The sequence below is a fragment of the Indicator indicator genome, chromosome 5, assembly GCF_027791375.1.
Source record: "Indicator indicator isolate 239-I01 chromosome 5, UM_Iind_1.1, whole genome shotgun sequence".
Classification (NCBI taxonomy): domain Eukaryota; kingdom Metazoa; phylum Chordata; class Aves; order Piciformes; family Indicatoridae; genus Indicator; species Indicator indicator.
The window spans coordinates 44,169,677-44,183,382 of NC_072014.1; the positions used below are offsets into that span (position 1 = coordinate 44,169,677).

Consider the following 13,706-nt stretch of genomic DNA (forward strand, 5'->3'; position numbering starts at 1 on the left):
GGAAGGAGTAGAGGAATTTTGTGCAGGGTTAGCAGGAGCAGAGGGAGTCTGTGCAGGGTTGGCAGGAGGTGTGCTTTGAGATCCTGCAGACACTGCTGCGTCCGTCTGGGCAGCAGAGGGAGGAGGAGGAGACTGTGCCTCGTTAATGGCGTCTGCCTGCACAGCTATGTCTGTCTGCGCAGCCATTTCTCTCTGTGTAACTATGTCTGCCTGGACAACCATTTCTCTCTGTGTAACCATGTCTGTCTGCACAACCATTTCTCTCTGTGTAACTATGTCTGCCTGCACAACCATTTCTCTCTGTGTAACTATGTCTGCCTGCACAACCATTTCTCTCTGTGTAACTATGTCTGTCTGCACAACCATTTCTCTCTGTGTAACCATGTCTGTCTGCACACCCATTTCTCTCTGTGCAGCTGTGTCTGTTTGTGTACCCCTGTCTGCCCATGCACCCCTCTCTGCCTGTGTAATCGAGTCTGTCTGTGTCGCCGAGTCTGTCTGTGTAACTATGTCTGCCTGTGTACCCGAGTCTGTTATCTCTTTCTGGCAAACGTCCCGCAGCTACTGCTGCTGGCTCTGAGTCAAAACTATCGGCAGCTTTCTCACAAACCTGAACTGTGATTTCCTGGTCACCGTAATCAGAATCAGAAACCAATTCTGAACCTCTCTGAGCTTTTCTATGTTTCCTCTTACATCTACGCAGGTCGGAAGAGTGAGTAGCCTTACGTCTTTCTTGACACAGTGCTATCAGCAGCCATATGATTATTCCAAGAAACAACAAAATTAAGGCTAGCACAAGATATCTAGGGTACCACTGGTTCCAAAGACCCTCTGTAGTTGTAAGAGGAGTAACAAACTCAAATGTGTCTGCTAGCAGATTCATAGTTGAGTTACCATATCTTCTAAGCCCAATAAGACCACAACAGAATTCAACAGCATTCAGTAACTTGTTCTTAACCCAAAGAAACGACTTATATGCCACATATCTCACAATCTTGTCTATCATGCAAGAAATGGCCCATCTGTAGACAATCACACTGATAATAGATAAAATAGAATGACTCAGAACCCAAAACAGCTTCATTTTGCTTCCTAATCTGAGCAGGAATAAATCATACAAGCAATCGAGCCCCACGTTGGGCGCCAAAAATAAAAAGTGTGTCGGTGTGAGCTGAAATTCCCCCCCCACCAACAATAACCAGGCTAGCCCAGTCTGGAAGCAAATGAAAAGCTGTATTTACAAGCAGAGTCTAAAATCTACAATGAAATGCAATGAATATGTACAAATATACAAAAATTCACAACATTCACAAATATACACAATCAACAGAAAAAGCACAATCGATCTCCCTTTGCTTCCCCCCAAGGGGACCCTCCCAAAGGGGGCCTCTCTCTCCCAGGAGCTTCCCCCCCAGACCCCCCTGGACAGAGAAGCAGAGTTTAGTTAGAGCAGAAAGTTGTTAACTTAGCTGCCAAGGTCAGTGTGTTATCTTCAGCCAGAAGAGAAGAAGAAACAGCAACCAGACAGCCCAGCAACTGCCCCCACTGCCGAACGCAGAATGTGCAGAATGCCTACTTTGTTTTGGGTAATAGTTCTTAAACATTTCTATCTATCCAATGGAAGTGTTTAGAACAATCGTTATTTTGCTTTCTTACACCCAATAGTGACTTATTTACATTCTTTCACTTTCTCTGTTCTGAACTTTGCAAGGAAAAATTAAAAAGACAGTTTCAAACCATCACACCCATTCGAGCTCGCTGTGTTATCAGAGCCATCCACTTAGACCAGGTAGCATCTGTTGCATGATGTGGTGAAGAACCTTTGCCTTTGAACATCCAATTCAGAACTGGCAATCTAGGAGCTAGAAGAAGTTGTGACTCAGTTCCGATCACTTCAGAAGCAGCTTTCACTCCTTCATAAGCAGCTAAAATCTCTTTCTCTGTTGGAGTGTAGTTTGCCTCTGAGCCTCTGTAGCCACGACCCCAGAAACCAAGAGGACGTCCTCGTGTCTCCCCTGGAGCTCTTTGCCATAAGCACCAGGTTGGACCATTGTCACTGGTGGCTGTGTACAGAATGTTCTTAATGTCTGGACCAGTTCGGACAGGTCCCAGACCCATCGCTTGGACTACCTCTCGCTTGATCTGGTCAAAGGCTGCTTGTTGCTCAGGACCCCATTGGAAACTGTTTCTCTTTCGAGTCTCATCATATAGAGGTTTCACAATCTGACTGTATCCAGGAATGTGCAGTCTCCAAAATCCCACTATGCCTAAGAAACGCAGAGTTTCTTTCTTGTTGATGGGATTTGCCATGGTGGAGACTCGTTTATCACGTCCATTGGGATATGACGGCGACCATCTTGCCACCGCACTCCCAGAAACTGGATTTCTCTGGCAGGTCCTTTCACCTTGTCTCGCTTGATAGCGAAACCAGCTTGCAAGAGAATGTCAATGATTTTGTTACCTTTCTCAAAGACTTCTTCAGCAGTCTCACCCCAGACGATTATGTCATCGATGAACTGAATGTGTTCTGGAGCTCCACCTTTCTCCAAAGCATCATGGATCACTGCATGGCAGATGGTTGAACTGTGAATCCACCCCTGGGACAAACGATTGAATGTGTACTGAATGCCTCTCCAGGTGAAAGCAAACTGAGGCCTGCATTCCTCTGCTATGGGAATAGAGAAGAAAGCATTAGCAATGTCTATGGTAGCATACCATTTGGCCTGCTTGGATTCCAGCTCATATTGGAGTTCCATCATGTCTGGCACAGCTGCACTCATGGGTGGAGTTACTTCATTCAAGGCACGGAAATCAACTGTCAGACGCCACTCTCCATTCTGCTTTCTCACAGGCCAGATTGGACTGTTGAAAGGTGAATGAGTTTTGCTGATGACCTTCTGACTCTCCAACTGACGAATCAAGTTTTGAATGGGCACCAAAGAGTCACGGTTGGTTCTGTATTGTCTGTGATGCACAGTTTGAGAAGCAACCGGCAGCTTTACATCCTCTATCTCATGTTGTCCCACAACTGCAGATTCATCTGAAAGCTCAGGTCTGATAGACAACTTCAATTTTCCTCCATCAATTTCTACAGTTGCTATTCCAAAAGCCCATTTGTAACCCTTAGGGTCTTTAAAACGCCCTTCTCTCAGAAAGTCAATTCCCAAAATACAAGATGCATTAGGACCTGTTACAATAGTATGTTTCTTCCACTGCTTCCCAGTTAAACTTATATCAACCTCTATCTTAAACAACTCTTGAGATCCACCAGTGACTCCCTGAATAGTTATAGATTCTCCCCCTTGATAATTTGATGGTATTATGGTGCACTGAGCTCCTGTGTCAACCAAGGCCCTGTACTTCTGAAATTTTGAAGTGCCAGGCCACTGGATGTACACATCCCAATAGATTCTGTTATCTCCATTATCCCTTACCTCCCCCTGGCGGAAGGCAGGGCACCCCTAATGGTGGGGATTACCTCCACATGTACAGCTGGCACAACGTCCAGCACCAGAATTAGGATCACTGTTGGAGCTATCAGAGTTGTTCTGGGAAACTGAGGAAGCGACAGCTACCCTCCTGGTATTGCTACCTCGGGATCTGCCCCTCTGCAGCTCCCGTAACCTCTTGAAAAGATCAGAAGTTGGTTGACCATCCTATCTGTTCATGTTCTCACCAAACTGATCACGCAGAGTTATCCAGATACTGCCACGTGATTGCCTCTGCTGTCTGTTTTGGTTTGACCTATTCTGGAATGGCCTTCTTGGAGCACGTCTGTTCCTAACAGCTGAAACTTGTATCCATCTGGAGGAAGAGGAATCAGAATCATCCCCCTTCATCAAGTTGGATATGGAGGTTTTAAGTTCCTCCTTCAGCTCTTTCATGCAATTCTTTATTTCTCCAGACAAAGTTTCAATGGCTGAAACCAAAGAAGTACGTGCGAGACTATCCTCCAACTGCCTCATTTGGTCAGTGAAATGGCCAACAGTAGGAGGCACTCCACCATAATTTCTTGCCACAATCCTGCTTGCCAGAATAGTGGCATAATTAGGAGGAGCAAGCTTAATGAGCTTTTTGGCAAGGCCTGTTCCAACAGGAATTTCATCAGGATTCAGAGTCTTATGATCTCCATACATTATTTCTCTCACAGCAAACTCTCTCAGACGCTTGATTCCCTCAGCTATTGTGGTCCAAGGCTTAGGGTTCCATGGTAAATCATCTCTGCTGGGGTACCTCAGCGAGGCTGCCAGCAGGAGGCGTGCCCACAGAGAAACTTTACCAATGCACTTGCCTAGATGCCTGTCTATGCCTGTATCCTTTGAGAGCATCCCCAACTGAGAGGCCGACTTGTCACCTACCACCAATGCTGGGGCTCCCATATCAAAACACCTGGCTAGCCAAGACAGGACTGGCTCATTATCTCCTCTGATGTAATCCTTCCTCACATGTCTAATTTCCTGTCTGGGTGCATTAGCTGACTGTATGTCATCCTCATCATCATCATCATCATCATCATCCTGAGGTTGCTGTCCCCATAATCCTGTTGTAATCCTCCGCTGAATTCCTTGAGTTCAGAGGCACTGCCAGCAGTTGCTAATCTACCAGGGTCTACATCCTGACCTACATCTCCATCATCCATGTGGGGTCTCAAGAGGTCTACCAGAGTTTTAAGGCTAACCCTCTCTTCCTCATCAGAAGGATCTTTCTTAACAGAGGGACCCTGAGTAGAAGGACCCTCATCTCCATCTGCACCATCTCCTGCAGCATCTGCATCTCCTCCTGCAGCTCCTTTGCGCTTTCTGGTGATAGTGGCCAACCAAATTTACTGGCTTGGTTTTCACATTCACAGCAGAGTTGGAAGAGCAAGTAGCCTTATGTCTTTCTTGACACAGTGCTATCAGTAGCCATATGATTATTCCAAGAAGCAACAAAATTAAGGCAAGCACAAGATATCTAGGGTACCACTGGTTCCAAAGACCCTCTGTAGTTGTAAGAGGAGTAACAAACTCATATGTGTCTGCTAGCACATCCATAGTTGAGTTACCATAGCTTCTTAGCCCAATAAGACCACAACAGAATTCACCAACATTCAGTAGCTTATTCTTAACCCAAAGAAACGACTTATATGCCACATATCTCACAATCTTGTCTATCATGCAGGTAACAGCCCATCTGTAGACAATTGCACCGATAATAGATGAAATAAAATTACTCAAAATCCAAAACAGCTTCATTTTGCTTCCTAATCTGAGCAGAAATAAATCAAACAAGCAATCGAGCCCCGAGTTGGAGCGCCAAAAATAAAAAGTGTGTCGGTGTGAGCTGAAATTCCCCCCCCCACCGACAATAACCAGGCTAGCTCAGTCTGGAAGCAAATGAAAAGCTGTATTTACAAGCAGAGTCTAAAATCTACAATGAAATGCAATGAATATGTACAAATATACAAAATTCACAACATTCACAAATATATACAATCAATAGAAAAGCACAACCGAACTCCCTTTGCTTCCCCCCAAGGGGACCCTCCCAAAGGGGCCTCTCTCTCCCAGGAGCTTCCCCCCCAGACCCCCCTGGACAGAGAAGCAGAGTTTAGTTAGAGCAGAAAGTTGTTAACTTAGCTGCCAAGGTCAGTGTGTTATCTTCAGCCAGAAGAGAAGAAGAAACAGCAACCAGACAGCCCAGCAACTGCCCCCACTGCCGAACGCAGAATGTGCAGAGTGCCTACTTTGTTTTGGGTAATAGTTCTTAAACATTTCTATCTATCCAATGGAAGTGTTTAGAACAATCGTTATTTTGCTTTCTTACACCCAATAGTGACTTATTTACATTCTTTCACTTTCTCTGTTCTGAATTTTGCAAGGAAAAATTAAAAAGACAATTTCAAACCATCACAGAAGGGCTCATGACTGCCTGTTCCATCCAGGGTGAGTGCACTTCGTGTCTGTCAGTAGCTCTATAGTGGAAGGGCATGGGGAGAGCACCGAGGCATTATCCCCTTTAAAGGGCAATCTTTCCTTCCTCTCATACTCACAGAGCATAATTACTTAAAGAAATCTTTTGTCAGTTAAGTCCCAATGGCTTTGTAATTGCTTCCTTGTGCCAGCTGTCTGCAAGTTCAAACATGGCAATGTTTAAAGTTATTTATTAGCTGATGACATATCCTTGACTCCCTTTATTAAATAAATAAACCAATGGTGCTTGTTCCTGAGAAAGGCAGGCAAGTCTCCCTGTCATTAATAACTTCTGCTCCTCCAGGCTGCCACAAGTCTATGCAGCTTCTGGTTTGCAGCTATTTAACCACCTCCTTCAAAACTTTGCTCCAAACCTGTTCACTTGCCAATCACTCTGCTCTCACTAGTTCCTCTAATGTTTTCACTCTGCTGGGGAATTAAATCACCTTTTGTCCAAAAAGAGCTGGCTGAAGCTCCAGGGTCCCACAGCAAACCCAGACAAGCACCAAGTGGTTTACTTTCTGTTGTTTTAGATAGAAAGAGAGAAGACTGTTGTCAGAGAGCAGATGGTGAGGTCTTATAATGTTGCTCCAGAGCATCCACAGCCAGGCAGGGAGGAAGCAGGGGAACAAGAAAGTCTTCATCCTCACAGATGTTAGGTACAAAGCTTTGCATAGCAGTGTAACCATTGAAAACAAGCTTGGGTTTGTGCTTTAATGGGAGTCTGCTCAGCCAGATCCAGAGCTCAATGACAAAACTGTGTTCTCTGCCTAAAGACAAGGAGTGAAAGCCCTTCTGAGTGCCCCCCACCCCCTCTGCTCCAGCACTGACCACAGGCTGAGCAGCAGCAAACAGCTCTGCAGCCACCCTCTGCTCGCCTCTTTTTGCTGCCCTCTTGCTGCTGACTGCTTTGCCAAATTGAAGCCCCAGATGTTTCCCTGTGCTCAGCACCCCCTTTCCTGCTTGGGTGCCCAAATTCTGTGCCTCACTTCAGTGCCAGCAACAAGGCTGAACAAGGCCTTGATTTGCACCCTTTCCCCTACAGCTTTGGCTGTACGACTCACCAAGAGCAAAACACTGGCACTGTAAGATAAGAAAGTAACAGCAACAGCTTATTCAGGATATTCCAATATTAGTTCATAATCTGTATTAATTTAGTTAATTATAGATGGTATAAACAATGTTTATTGCATTGTGTACACATTTATTAATTTATATAGCCATCAATTATCACCTTCTCACATTAATCTAAGCTGTTTCCATTTCAGAACACAAACATTCCATCTCACTCGACAAGGAACACAGCAGCTGATAGCTTTTCTCAGGACTCAATGCACCAAATCCAATATCCAGGAGCTGTTAGGGTGGATTGTGCCTCTGGGCCTTTTCTAAGGGTAGGAGGAGGTTTGATAACCTCAGCCTCAGTCTTTTCAGCCTGTAAAATGCTGCATCTGCCGTTAGAAAAATGGCAGGGATGGAAATGGAGATCCAGGTCTAATTTACACACTGAACCCAGTTTTACCTCATCAGCTTCCTAACACGCTCCCAGCAGAGCAACCCAGAGGACCTTACAGAGACTTCCACCATTTTCTAGAAATCTCTCAGAAGGAACAAAATTGTTTCAGTCCTCTATCCTGAGGGCTAGCCAGAGCACGCTAGTAAGCCAACAAAAGTGACAATTGAAAAATCCTGACAATTCACCTTGGACACCTACTCTTGACTCCTCTTTGGTCAGAAGTCACAGACCACCCCCATCAGGGCTCACAAAAGCCTCAGCCTCTGCAGACAGGTCAAGAAGCTGCTTGTGGAGTCAGCAGTAGGTAGAGCTACCACCAAAAGAGATCTTCTCTACATCTTCTGCTTTCAGTCTTCTATAAACCCAGGAAAAGCCAGCCATGACACTCCCAGCTGGGAGCTCTGCAGTAATTAATTCACACACTCACAAGTGCAAATACTGATACCTGAAATTCACCTGCCAGCTTTCACCAGGCGTGAAGGACAGAGATCCCTATCACAAGTGTTAGTCCAAAATGCTGCAGCTTTTCAGCAGACAGCACCACTGGCAGGAACTAGAGCAGGCTTTCTGTCCTCCTAGAACGAAGACTGGCACAGTCTGAGGCAGAATACTGCTATCCCTAAAGCATTTTGAAAATGCTTCAGAGAGCAAGACCAGCCTCTGGCTACCACTGCACTGCAGACCTTGGCAAAAGCAAAAGCAGAGACTTTGAGGGGACACCAGTGGTGGCTAGAACACAGGAGTCCTCTTTTATCAGGCTGCAAATAAAGAGGTCAGGCAGGAGAACAGGTTTGTTCCCCACTCATCTGTAACTGAACAGAATAGCTTCTGAAAGAGAATCACTAAAAGAGGTCATTTGTCACCACAAATAAGGAGTGGAGTGGAATACACACATTATCCTTGGAAATACCTGTGACTGTGACCTTCAGAGAGCAATGGGCAAGTTGATGATGGGGTTGCAAACAGGGAAATGACTTCAGGGGAGGGCAGGTTAACAAATGTCATCTGAAACACGGAACACATCTCACCTACAGAAACAAGCAGCTCTCTGGATTGGGCTCCCTGCATTGCAAAACATATCCTGCCTGACTCTGGGCTTAGCTTCCATGACATTCCCACAAACATTCCCAAGCTTCCCTCTCTGAAAACACATAAACACTATCCCAGGCTCACCACCATCTCAGCAGAGATTTCCTGCCCAGGCTATAAAGCCCCCTGTCTCCTGCCAAGTTAACTCACTTCTTTCTTTTTCTTGAGCTGGAAGAGAAACATCAGAGCAAAGCAGGGAAGCCCTGCCAGTGCAGTCTGAGAGCCAAAACACAAAGTGAGGAGGCCTCTGGCCTGGGATGTCAGCCTGTTGTTTCAGACACTGAATTCAGGATCAAGGTATAATTCTAATAATTAATTATAAAGTATAAGAAGGTTACAGTTGTGAAGGATCTTCATCATTAAAATTCATGCTGCTATCTTCTGTTCTAATGTTATCGAACCCATGCTGGCTGCTCATTGCCCTTTAGAATATCTTCTTTTTATTTGCATGTTAAAAGTATCAGGTTCATAGCCTTAGAATTTCCTCTGCTTTCTTCCTCCTTCTCTCTCTCTGCCTTGCACAACACCTCACACAGGACTCTCCTCCCTTCCCTACATAACTCTTGTGAACCTTGAGGAAAGGAAGATCTCCGACCAGAATGTAGTTTGCATGCAGACAGTTCTGGCTCTATTCTTTTCCAGCCCCTTTCTGTAATGGACATTTATTGGCTGTAATTTTAACACCAGCTCAGCCATTAAATGGCTTTGCTGAGTCTGTGCAGGACAATGGATTCGTGGCCTCTCTCATTTGTAGTGTTTAGTGGCTCAGCACCACTTGTAAATACATCAATGAAATATTCATCTCAACTCCAGCTGTTGTTATCCTGGGTGATTTTAGCTCATATTTGCTTCCAAAACAGACTTCACTTTTCTCCTAACTAGGCTTTTGTTTTTCTGAGCACTACTGCAGTGAGCAATGGGTGGAGAGGAAGACAGAGGTAGGTAGCAAAAATTATAAAAGGAAGAAATCTCCCTCTTTTTTTCCTTTGCTTGCATCAACTGAGAATCAAAGAAACAGACAGCAAAAAGCCTGGCACCTTACCTACTGCCTGCTCCTGTCCCCATGCATGCCAGTGCCAGCCCCCAGCTGCCACAGGAGCCTCTGGAGGAGTGCTCCCCTCTTGGCCTTACTCTCCCTGTTTTGCCCACTCCCCAGCTGAAAGTAGAACTGGCTGCCATTGCTCCCCAGCCCAAGTTCATGCCAAGTGAGTAGCAGCAAAACCATCCACAGTTCTGTCTCCTCGAGCTCAGCGCACAGGGGAGCAACGCTGGGGGGGCACGAGGAGCCCCGGCTGCAGGCTGTGCCCTCTTTAATGCCCTGGTTCCAGGGAATTAAGCTCTCTGATTTTCCAGCTGTAATCCTTCTGATGGAGGAGCTGAAGTGGCAGTGGCAGATGATGAGCCCACTGTTTTAGCTGGAGGGGCAGTTCCCCCCTCCTCTGCACCGTCCACACTCAGGCTTCAAGCCTAGGCCTCCCCCTCTCAGAAGGAGGCATTCAGAGGTTTGCAGCCTACTCTCAGGGAGTGCTTTGTAGCAGACACCTGGCAGAACCAAGCTTGCTGCTTACAGCCTCATTTCAACAAAGCAGAGTTTTGTCTTTCCAAAGAGCAAAGACACCAACTCAGGCACACAAGGCAGGCAAACTGGTGGCTGCAGGTCACTGGGGCCCTGCAGCAGATAACCACCTGGCACAGCTGGCTTTTACAAAGGGGCATCTGACAGGTCTCTGCCTGTCCTTGTTGTAGACATGGTATGGGTCATCAGTTGGGACACAGCATGAACTCTCGTTCCCTGCCTGTACTCAAAAGAGTAGCTCTCTGCCAGGCTGTTTGCAGCCTCTCCTTGCAGGATGTGTGGAGCAGCAAACAGTCTGCTTCCTCACTCCTCTGCCCCATAGCTCTCAGGCCTGAGGTTCAGGCCACATATTCAGAGTTTAATAATCTTCACTCTGGAAAAATCTCAACCTCCTGACTGAGGGCTGGCTGCTACGACAGCCTGGTAATAAAAACCCAGGGTGCAAATTCCAACTGTTGTTACACATCTTGTTGCTGGCCTATCAGTGAGGCTAACTGTGAATCACACCTGGGCCCAGGATCTCACTTTTTCTTTTCTAAAGGAATGTCACCAGCGTGGTCAGCCCCTGTCACGTCAGGCTGTGACACAAAGAACTGAAGCCTGGGTCAGAACCAGAACCTAAGTCTAACAGACTGAACTTCTATCATTTGTCCCTTCAGCAGCTTGATGAGAAATCTGCTTGCTTTGCCAAAGTCCTCCTCGGGATACATTAAACCCTTTCAAACCTGATGGAGCATGCAGCTCTGGGGCAAAGGAGACATGCACCTCCTGCCTCTGCAGCACAGCCAGTGCCAGAAGCTGCTTGATGCACCCCTGACCAGTTCTGGAGACGTTCAGCCTGGTGCTTGTAACCAGGATACAGTATCCAGGTGACACTGGCAGGAGGCTCCACTCATGAGACCAAATTAAAACACTGTGACGTGTGCTCCTGGTGAGCTGCTGTCCCGGCACTGGCTCTTCCCTCTTCTCTGTGGCAGAACAATGTAAACTGCTCATGAGGGTAACAAACTGGCTGAAATCAGACTCAATTGATTAGATTTTTTTCTCTCTTTAGAAAAACATAAGACCACTGATTCTTTACTGAGAGAATATCTTCAAACAGCTGTGCCCCTGGAAGTACACTGCTCCTCCAGAGAAGATGAAAAGGGTTTTCTGATTCCTTTTTGCTTGCAATAAGCAGCTCATCATAGATTCTGTGAGACCAGGAAATTGGAAGGTTTTATGCCCTAGTTTCCAGAGGTGTAAAGTGTGCAGCTCCCCACATTCCCCTCTTTAACTTCTGGTGATGGCATCACCTCTGGGAGTCCACATTTAGTGTGTCTTTTCATCTCCACTCAAGAAGGAATCTTTCAACAGATGTTATTTTATTTCAATTCGAACAAAAGAAAATCAGTTTGGGCACAAATCTGACCCAGCCATCACTGCCCAGAATCTATCCTGGCTTTCATAATTAGGCCCTGCACTCAAACACTCCTGACCAAGCCAAGGAGATGACATTAGCTTCTCCTTCCCTACCACTGGGGAGAGCAGGAAAAACTACAGAAAATTATAAACAGAAGAGACACACAAGTAGGAGAAAGCCCAGGGCAAAGCATCTTTAATGCCCTGATATTTTTTCTATCATATGAAACTACAGAATCATATTTTCATGGAATCATAAAGGTTGGAAAGGGCATGTAAGATCACTGAGTCCAACTGTCAACCCAACACCACCTTCCCCACTAAACCCTGTCCACACATTTTTACAATCCCTCCAGGGATGGGGATTCCCCCACCTTCCTGGGCAGCCTGCTCCAATCCCTGATCACTCTTGCAGCAAAGAAGTTTTTCCTAATCTCCAGTCTAACCCTCCCCTGCTGCAACTTGAGGCCACTTGTGAGAGGAGACCAACCCCCACCTGACTGCAGCCTCCTTTCAGGGAGCTGTAGATAGTAATGAAGTCTCCCCTCAGCCTCCTCTTCTCCAGGCTAAACACCCCCAGGTCCCTCAGCTGCTCCTCCCCAACCCTCCTCTCCAGACCCTTCCCCAGCTTCGCTGCCCTTCTCTGGCCCTGCTCCAGCCCCACAGTTCCTTGCCACAGCATTTTCTGATGCATCTAGATATTCCCTTTCTAATACCCAGAGTTGGAATCGGTCTGTTTCTAAAGCTCCCTGTCTGTCCTTTGCACCACCGTGTGAGAAGAAATGCCTCTTTGGAAGCAGGTGTACAGGACCAAACATTTGTGCTTGCAGAAGTGGCTATGCTGAGTCAGCATGTGAGAAGAAGGTAAGGCCCAGACTCACTGATTCCTGTGGTGAGAGGCACAGAAACAACCAAATGTAACTGGAAAAGCCAACAGGAGAATGGATTAAGGTCTTGTAAAGGCTGTGAAAGATGTCCCTAAGATTCCACACCAGTTTCAAGGCAGTTTAATGACTGCTAAGCTGCCCAAGTAACCCTCTCTCCAACTTCATTAAAAGTGTCTCTTAGGGACAGTTTAAATCTCCAGCTCTAAACCCCCAAAAGGCTGTGTCTGTTCTGGTAGCTAGGGTGGTTCCTAGCCCAGTGCCTCTATCCAAACCCACTGATCATCTGCACAGCAAACCCTGCAGACACACAGCTAGTTGCAGTCCAGCCAACGCCTGGAAGCTTTCTGTAAGGGCAAGGTGCTCCTCCCCACCAAGCATCCCCCTGCTTGCTTTTCTCCATCCTGACTTCCTAACTTTACCTCTTGTTCACAACATGAATCACATAGTTTGTACCCAGGAGCTCTGCCAGCAGGACTTGTGTCCATTCCTTCTCCAGTCCAGTTCCTGATGCCCACTTTCTCTTGCTGGGCTTGGCCTCAAACACCTCTGCAGACTTAGCCAAAAGGAGCAAACCAGCAAACCAGTTCTCCTGGCAGAGAGGGATCCACTTCTCTCCTTCAAGCAACTTTGTTAGGTGCTCTTTTCAAAGATGCACTCCCCTAGCATCTCTTAACACTCCCTGCTCCACCACCAACTCTGTGCTGCTGCCTGTGCTCCAGCACAGCTGCTGGCACTAAATATTCTGTGCCCTTCCCAGGTGACTGGCAGACAGAATCAGTGGCACCACTCCTGCTCTGTATCTTGCCGTGATAGCTGTTACCTTAGGAGGAAACAATGATTGCTTTCTTCCTGGCACTGGCCACAACAAACTGAAGTCCAGTCCTTACAAACCTTTTCTTTGCATGAATTTGAGAAGCAAATCCTCTCTCCCCCTGCCAGAGTGCCCCCAGTAAGCCGTGTCTGACTCCAGAATGGTTTGCAGGGCTGGAGTACATCCATCCATCAGCTGGGCTTCACCTGACCACCACATCAGTGTCTGTCCTTGGGCCCAGCTTCTCCCCCACATCACTACTGAGACAAAATTTTTCAAGCATCCTAAATACCAACTTGAGTTTTCTCCTCTGTTCTGGATGTTGTTTTGTGCCAAATCCTGCCCCCCTGTTTCTCAGAGAGTTTTCCCCCTTCCAGAGTCACAAACATCCAAAGCCTTTTACCTGCTTGCTGTTGCTAAGGGCCACATTTGCCAGCCAGTCATTTCCCATAGCCCAGACACTGTTGCACTCAGA

General features: G+C 46.6%; 1 pseudogene; it reads left to right on the forward strand.

Moving 5' to 3' along the window:
- LOC128967230 (von Willebrand factor D and EGF domain-containing protein-like) overlaps positions 1 to 13,373 on the forward strand; it is a 193,543-nt pseudogene extending 180,170 nt beyond the window's left edge.
- Positions 13,374 to 13,706: the final 333 nt, after the last annotated feature.